Source organism: Lathyrus oleraceus, chromosome 7 (assembly GCF_024323335.1).
Source record: "Lathyrus oleraceus cultivar Zhongwan6 chromosome 7, CAAS_Psat_ZW6_1.0, whole genome shotgun sequence".
NCBI lineage: Eukaryota > Viridiplantae > Streptophyta > Magnoliopsida > Fabales > Fabaceae > Lathyrus > Lathyrus oleraceus.
This window is the reverse complement of record NC_066585.1, coordinates 313,133,932-313,142,741: the sequence shown is the minus strand read 5'-3', so window position 1 is coordinate 313,142,741 and position 8,810 is coordinate 313,133,932. Positions and strand designations below refer to the sequence as shown.

The following is an 8,810-nucleotide window of genomic DNA, read 5'->3' as shown; positions in this document are numbered from 1 at the left end:
TGGCTTGGACAATCTCCTCAGAAGACCAATTGTTGAGAACTTCACTCGGGATCCTCGGACGCACCCAGTTATCGATGTCGCAATCACTATCCCCATCTTCATTGTTGACCGCAGAGACTAATTTGAATTCTCCTTCAACCATGTTAACGTTGGCTCCACAATGCTGGGGCATGGGATTGTTGACGACATTAGGAGCTGGTGCAAAGTTCACGGCCTTTGAATCAATGAGGTCCTGAACTACGTGCTTAAAAGCTTTGCAGTTCTTAATATTGTGGCCAGGTGCCCCAGAGTGGAAGCTACACCTAGCGTTGGCGTCATAACCCACCGGAAGCCTACCAACGGGAGGAGCCAGAGTGCGCAACTGCACAAGTTGTAGTTGTTGAAGACTAGAAAGCAAATGAGCGTACGACATTGGAAGAGTGTCGAAACGTCGGTCCATCGTCCTTGGCCTTGGTTGATAGGCGAGTCTGTTACCCGGTTGTTGTGGTTGGTACTGAGCTAGTTGACGATGTGGTTGTTGTTGTTGTAGTGGTGCTGCAGCTGGAATGGTCATAGCTGCAACATACGGTTGCTGATGATAGTTCTGAAAGTTATTCCTCCGGTTATCCCTATTTTGATAAGAAGATATGGCACTTGCATCCCTTTCTCTCCTCTTCTGTCCCTGAATGAACGGCTTCTTCACCCCTGATGAGGATCCACCTCCACTCTGAGTCTTGTATGTCCTCAGGTGATTCTCCACCCTCTCTCCGGTAGAGACTACATCAGCAAAATTGGAGGCATTGCAACCCACCAGGCGCTCCAAATAAGGTCCTGGCAGAGTGTTCATGAACATGTTAGCCATTTCCTTCTCCAACATAGGAGGTTGAACACGGGAAGCTGTTTCTCTCCAGCATTGAGCGTATTCTCTGAAGCACTCATTGCTTTTAAGAGACGGATTTTGAAGTTGAGTTCTGTCCGGAGCCATGTCTGCATTATACTGATACTACTTCACAAAAGCCTCAGCCAAATCCCTCCAGCAACGGATGTGGGCTCTGTCCAGCCTCATATACCATTCCAGGGATGCCCCACCTAGGCTGTCCTGGAAAAAGTACATAAGCAACTTTTCGTCATCGGAGTATGCAACCATTTTACGGAAATAGGCTTGCACATGGGTCTTCGGGAAAGAGTTGCCATTGTATTTGTCAAATATTGGGACCTTGAATTTCGGTGGCACTCTCACACCTGGGACCAACCCCAAGTCAGCAACATCTACTCCTAGAGGATTCTGTCCTTCCACGGCCTTCAACCTCTCTTCCAATATTCTAAACATGGGGTCCACACCATGACCCATATCAAAGTCTTCCTGCAGTAGGGGGAACTGATCGTCCTGATCATCATGAACGGGCTGTTGACCGGAGGTGACATGTAGGATTGGGATAGGCCCCGGTCCATTGGGTCCATTAGCCTCTCCAGCTGGAGGATCAGTCACCGTCTCTAATTGAGCAGGGGGATTCCTTTGTATCATCTGCCTGAGCTTTTGCTGTCCCTGAGCCACCCCTTGAACCACATCCATGAATTGATTCATGCGGATTTTCATCTTGGCGAACTCTACCTGTAGGCTCTCTCCATTACTCTCTGTTGGTTTCTGCGGGTACCGTACCGGTGAATGCCTGGGTCAGCTATCCTGCTGATGGAACACCAAACAAACTGAGAACACTGTGGCGGTACCTATTATGCAAGACATGCTAATGAATATGTAAATGCAATGACATGTTTATCAATTCCAAAGGTATTCTACCCCCTTGATTCCAGTCTCTCAATAGATAAACGATGTAAAAAAAAAGACTAAGTCGTTGATGAGAACCAAGAAAATTCCGACTAGAATCAAGTAGAAGATATAAACCCCACAGAAATGGATAAACATGTGTGAATGATTATGAATGCAAAATGATGTGATGCAAAATGATGTGAATGCAGTGCAGTGGCATGGGAATCAGGATCGCTGTATCTGCTTGAACATCTGTCAGGTTGCACTGTCTAGAGAGAAATTAAGAGCACACCAAACAAAGGTCATGGGATGGATCATGTTATCCTTAATATCAACCACCCATTTTGGTGGATTATGGTTTACACCTTATCAACACCCAAGTTTCATTGATATTAAGGATACCTGATCGGATCAACCATGAATCAAGGGTTTGTTGCAAGTCACGAGCATGGAGTTTAGGTTAAGAACCACCCAAAAGGAGTGTACTAAGGTTTAAACCTGCCAAACAAGTTCTACAAAAGGTTCCCATAGTCATAATCCCATCTTTCGGATATTATCGGAGGAACGACTACTCGTATTCCAAAAATATTCTCAAGAGAGACTCTTATGAGTGTAGTATCGCATAACAACCGTATCAAATCTTACACTTGAACGACTTTCGCACTACGTCCTACGAATAGGCCAAGATGGGTTTGGTAAACTAAGGTCCTTGACTTCTAAGGTCTATATTGGAAAAAGTAATGTCTAACCACAACTTGTGTGACATTATTGATCTCAACATGACCTCCACCAAGTGAATGGGCTTGCAAGTCAACTTGCTAAGGAATAACTCCACATAAGTCGACAAGACTATACCATTCTCCTATCCTAAGTGCACTAGAGTTCGGGTATAGAACTCATCTCACAAAGATCACCAAGCAGCCATAGCCAGCCAACAGATACAACAATGATATATACACAATGCAATAAGGTAAAGCAGGTAAATAACTAACTGTACAAAAGCATGAACACCCAATAAACAAACAAACTAAAAAAGCTAGGAGGGACTCGCTTAGGGAAACCGGGTTCCCAGTGGAGTCGCCAGCTGTCGCAACCTGAAAAATACAGTGTGCGAAAAAACAACCGGCGAAAGAAAATGACAAAAGAGTCGCCACCGTGCGTTATTTATCCCAAAGGAGGGAAAGGAAACGCTCGAAGTAAACCTGAAAAGAGGAAAGGAAAAGACAAGGTCTCGCAACCAAATCTTGGGTTCGGGAGTCGGTTATGCGAAGGGAAGGTATTAGCACCCCTACGCATCCGTAGTACTCTACGGGATCCACTTTTGTAGTTCTTGTCTAAAGGGTGTGAGTTTATCTTGTGTTGTTTACTAAAAAAGGGGTTAAATGAAAATGACTCGCGCAGATGTCGCATCCACTACATACGTATCTCATCTGAATATGAGAATCAGAGTCTTCGTAGCTCGGCTGACCTATGGGTTGGGGGATGTGTGCTCGCTAAGACATCACGTCTTATGCCTATGTATCTCATCTGGAATGAGAATCAGAGCAAGCCGTAGTTCGGCTAACTACGGGTTAAGGGTTCTGTTTTGGGGGCGGACGACGTTACTACGCAATCTACCGGATGCTCGACCTTTGGAGACTTACTCACCAGTAGTTGAAGGAGTAAACGTGTGTTTAGGAGAAGAAAAATCAATGAAGGGTTAGGGTTTGGGATGCTCATGCAAAAAGGCAGTCCTTGACGAAGGAACCGCGCTACCTGCGGGGATACGAACACATACAAAACAAACATGTATAAAGTAGAATAAATCTCCCAAATGGTATCCCACAAGCAAAGTGGAATATCGAGCGAGCTATCCCTGCAAAAGTCATGTGAGCCTTCACAAAAACTCAACAAAAGGGTTAGTGAAACAAGATAAGGATTAGGAGAAAACATGCTATGACAAACGTAAATTAGATTAGAGCAAAACAGTATGGTTTTTCATGGATAACAGTATGGTTTCAGAAACCTCAAACCCTGTGGCATACACTTCAGAAATTAAACGATTAAGCATTCAAGGCATTATTTATACATTTATACATAATTATGAACCCGTGGAAAAAAACCTAATGAAATTCATCCATCATACCTCAAACATTCAGAGTATTCAACTTCAAAGCACAAAGGTAATGGGAATAAGGGCAAACCTGATTGGAGAGATCGGTTGAAATCAAATGGCACGGCTGGATTTGCAAACCAATGTTAGGGTTTGCTTGAGCTGAAAGTGTGTGAGTCAGAATGAACCTGTCAGAGTTGCCTGGAGGTTGCTCTGAACTCTGTTAGCTCTTCTCTCACTATCTTTTTCCCCAGGGTTCTTCTCTCACTATCTTTTTCCCAAACAGGGTAATAGGAATAGAATGGCCTTTTGTTTCACTGAAACTCTGAATTTATAACCTGATTTTTGTGGACCTGTGGGCTCAAATGAGAGAGGTCCAAGTCCAAGATTTTTTCATTTATTTATTTATTTATTTATTTATTTATTTTATTTTTTATTTTTTATTTTTTATTTTTTTCGTTTTTCGTTTTTTATTTTTTATTTTTTTTCAAAACATGTGGGCTTCGGCTAGCGAGCATGACAGCTCATGAACAAACCTTTGCTCCTTCAAGATCAACGTTCTGACTGACGAATAGACCCCTGTTGGAAGTAACTCAAGTCTTTCCCTTGTGTTGACTGATCATCTAAATAGAGCCCACAAAGTGTCCTGGATGATGTTCAAGCTTCTTGGATCCGATTCCGATTGCCATGATGAAATGCAAATGCTAAATGACCTAAAAATGAATGCATGCATGAGGTGTAAAGCGTATGCTTCCAGGAAAAATGAAGGGTAAATTTTGGGGTATTACATCACCCAGTTGAAATTTCCCAGCAGTAGTAGTAATGAGAAACTCTTCATTACAGGGTATATGGTGTGGATACCGACGAGTTAAAGTCTACCTTTCACCATAAAAGCCTCACCTTGCTACCCAATAATTCGCATTTCATATGCATCATGAACAAACAATCATACATTGCATACATCATGCATATCAAGCATTTCTTTTTGCAACTGATCTATCTCCCCAATGGAATATTTCAGTCAATCTCCAGCAGATCAAACAAGCAAGTTTACATGTTGCTCTTTACACTTACCTTTTATCACAACTCCTTTTCAACGGGAAAATTTTCAGATATTTCTGTATTTAATCCTCTTCTACCTTGAACACCTGAAAAGATAACGCAATTCGCACCTTCAGGTTTAAGATAATTAAATAGAGGCAAGCTGTAATACCCCAAAATTTACCCTCCATTTTACTACCTTTTGCTTAGTTTCATTTGCATACATGAAATCATATCCTGCATCATCATAACTTTAGCATGACTTTTTGCATTTGGTCATTGGCTCACAAGCATGGCCATATTCTGTGTTTGATATTAACATTAGGGTTTTTTCACTTTGATTTACTCATAAACCAACCAAAGCATCAATAAGAGATGTTACTTTTTTAGTTCCTTTGTTCATGCAGGTGATCATGCTTCAATCAAGACAAAGCAAAGGTCATTTTGGTCAAGAAATATGCAATGGTGGTTCATGTGTTTACTTCCATGCCATTTCACTCAATCTTCAAGCCATCATCAAGATCATTCAAGCTTTATTCAAGTTCTCTTCAAGGGATTCTTATTCCATCATCATTTTAGCTTGGGATGCAAGAGAACTTCAACTTTGCACAAGTTGGCACAAGTTTGGTTGACCTAATTTGCAAGTATGGTTTACTTTTGGTCTAAACCCCTTAAATTCTTCAATTTTCAACCAATTGAGACGTTTCTTTAAACCAGATGTTCACAATGAGTTCCTCTACAACTTTGCTTGAAGGATCAAACATCTATTCAACCCCTAAGAACCTCAATTTTGGAAAGGGCCAAGTCGCCAAATTAGGCTAAAACCTTGTCATGACCCTGACTTGGCAGCCATGTCATTTTTCATCTCAAGCATCCTTTTGATCTGATTCATATTTCCTTTTGTTAAGTTTATGTCAAATTTCATTTGGCCCAGGTTTGGTGTAAAATGCACGAGGGAATCAAAAGTTATTCAAGCATGACCATGAGATCCCAAGTTTCCCAAATATGCAAGAAGCTGCTTGACCTAATGCCTGACCAAAGAACCTTGCCACGACCTTAACTTTACCACCATGCCATTTTCAGCTCAAAGCTTCTTTTGATGTGACTCTTTTTGCATTCAGTTCCATGTAATGAAGGGAACAAAATGCATGAAGCAAAATAAAAAACTCACGAGTGGATTCCACTTTTCCTAAGTGGAAACTGTAAGACCCCAATTTTGACCCTAAGATCCCTCATGCAATTTCATCATATGCATTAGCATTGTGATAACGCGAAAATACATCAAATATTTGCCTTGATTTACACTCAAAAATCATACCACTTTAATTAATATTCCGATTATTCCGCAAGTATTCGAGTTATTTTTGCAGGTATTTCAATCTCCACGCATAAATGAGCAAAATATAGAAAAGGAAGAAAAAGAAGAAGAAACATATGAGAAAGCAGCAGAAAAAGCAGGAAAACCAGAAATATAGAAAATGCTGATGTGACGACCGTCACAAGGAGCATGACGACCGTCACGCCCAGCCTGTGACGAACGTCACAAGCCCATGACGAGCGTCACACGGCCAAAATATACGCTGGAAGCAGTCAGCAGAAGGATTCAAAATGTGCCTAAATTTTCTCCAACAAAAGCACTTCCCCGCGGATTCCTCACTCAACCAGCAACCCTTAATTATCTCAACTGCCAAAGACCTATGAGAAATATATAAAGGACCAAAGTTGGAAAAATTGGAAAGTCTACACTTACGCTCTGCAATTGAATTTTTTACAGCATTCTAGCTTTTTAGTTATTTTCTTTTCAGCAACTTTGTTTCCGTTGCCTTAGTTCATTTGCCATTCTTTTTAGAATTTCCTTTTCTCCTTTCCTTTCCGTTTTCCAGTTAGCCATAGTAGTAGTTTCCTACACTGGGGAACTACTACACTTTATTTAATTTAGTAAGCAATTGTATTGAAGAAGCAGAATCCTAGCGACTTGTGGAGGACTGCTCAAGTACTCGAAGATTCGCCGTACTCTGTTAATCTAATTGCCAGGTTTTTATTCAATTATTATTATTGCCTTGTTATTGTTATAATTATGTCTGCTGCACTGTTAATCTATTTATGCTCTGTGTTTGCTTTATTTAACATGTCCGACTAAATTACCGGTATCGATATGTAATAACTTAATTAGATGGGATTTAATAATAATCGGTGAAAACTCTTTTTTCTCAAACAATCTTTTAGGCTGAGGTTTTTAATTTAAATTTAATTAACTTTATCACAAAAGCGTGAGAAGCTATTTAATACGATTTTGCCACGAGAGTGGGAAATTAACTAAGGTGAGAACCAACAATCGCGAGAGCGTGAGGCTCGAGCTGGATAGTAAAAATTAGGCATTGAGTTTAAAAACAGCGAGAGCACTTTAAAAGCAATTAGAACTTATTCATTTTCAAAAAGTAATTTAAACTTCAAATGGGACAGCGAGAGCGTACGTTCTGACTTAAAGCTACAGGCTGAATCAACAATCATGAGAGTGTGAGATAAAGCTTTTTAAATAAATATTTTCTACTGAGAGATATTTGGCATTTAAACTATTCACTAGTGACTTATCGAATCCCAGAAAATTAATGTGTTGCATACTGATTCCTTCCATCAATTCTTTCTTAACACTAAATTTCCCTTAGATTTAATATTCTGCACCCGAACTTCTACTAATCATTCCCTTAGCTAAACATAGTGACGTTAGTAACACTAGTTTGACCATAGGTCCATGTGGGATCGATATCTTTTAAAACTAAAGCGACTGGACTGTGCACTTGCAGTCAAGTACCCGATAGACTATATTTTATATATAGTCAGATCAAGCATCAAGTCTTTGGCGCCGTTGTCGGGGACCTATTTTCGTCGAATAGTGCGATTCTTTCGTTGCACGGTATAGACTAAGGTAAAAATAAAAACTAATTTACTCTCCCTTATTTCCCGATTTGTATGCCAAGTACTCGCTCACAAGGCGATAACTTAGCACCACCAATCCCAGAATTAGAGCGTTTCTTATATGTAAGACGCCGAATACAAGAATATCAAAAAAAGTATGATATTCCCGATATCTTCTCTCCTACTAAACCAGAAGAAAAACCAACCATGGCTGAAGAAGAACCACAAAATCGTCCTCTTAAATTCTACGCTACCCCGTCCCAACAAAAACCTCACAACATCATTGTTGCCCCCGCTATCAACCGAAACGATTTCAAGCTAAAACCCTCACTATTATCAGCCGTCCAACAACATCAATTTGCTGGAAACCCTACGGACGATCCTAATGAACACCTGGCCAAGTTTGTGCAGTACGCAGACACTGTAAAGGCGAATGGTGTATCTCAAGATGCGATAAGACTGCGCCTCTTTCCTTTCTCACTAAGAGATAGAGCTTGGGCCTGGTTGCAATCCTTGCCCTCCAACTCCGTTACAACATGGGAAGAACTGAAGAACATTTTCTTATCCCGATATTTTCTGTCGAGCAAAACTGCTATGCTGAGAGCTCAAATCAACGGATTCAGGCAAAAAGATGTAGAATCTCTCTACGAAGCTTGGGAGAGATACAAGGACATGATGAGGATATGTCCACATCACGGTCTCGAAGACTGGGCTTCTGTATAACACAAGACTGACAGTAGACGCTGCCACGGGCGGTGCACTTATGGACAAGCCATACAACGAAGCCTATCAACTCATTAAAAACATGGCCCAAAACCATTGCCAATGGGGAGGTGAAAGAACTCCAGTAGAAAAGTCCCAGGCAAAGGGTGGAATGTACGAAATCAGTAGCCTTGACCATGTTCATGCAAAGGTAGATGCCCTTGTTCAAAAATTACCGGACCGCACTCCAAAAGTGCACTTATTCGGATTCAACCTCCGTTTGAACTGTCTCAACCGGTCGAACAACTTGCC

At 41.0% G+C, this 8,810-nt stretch overlaps 1 non-coding gene across 1 annotated transcript; it reads right to left on the bottom strand.

The window, feature by feature from the left end:
- Positions 1–8,390: 8,390 nt before the first annotated feature.
- On the bottom strand, positions 8,391–8,497 carry LOC127110053 (small nucleolar RNA R71). The gene has a single exon (XR_007797291.1). It is a non-coding gene; the product is annotated as a small nucleolar RNA R71 (small nucleolar RNA).
- Positions 8,498–8,810: the final 313 nt, after the last annotated feature.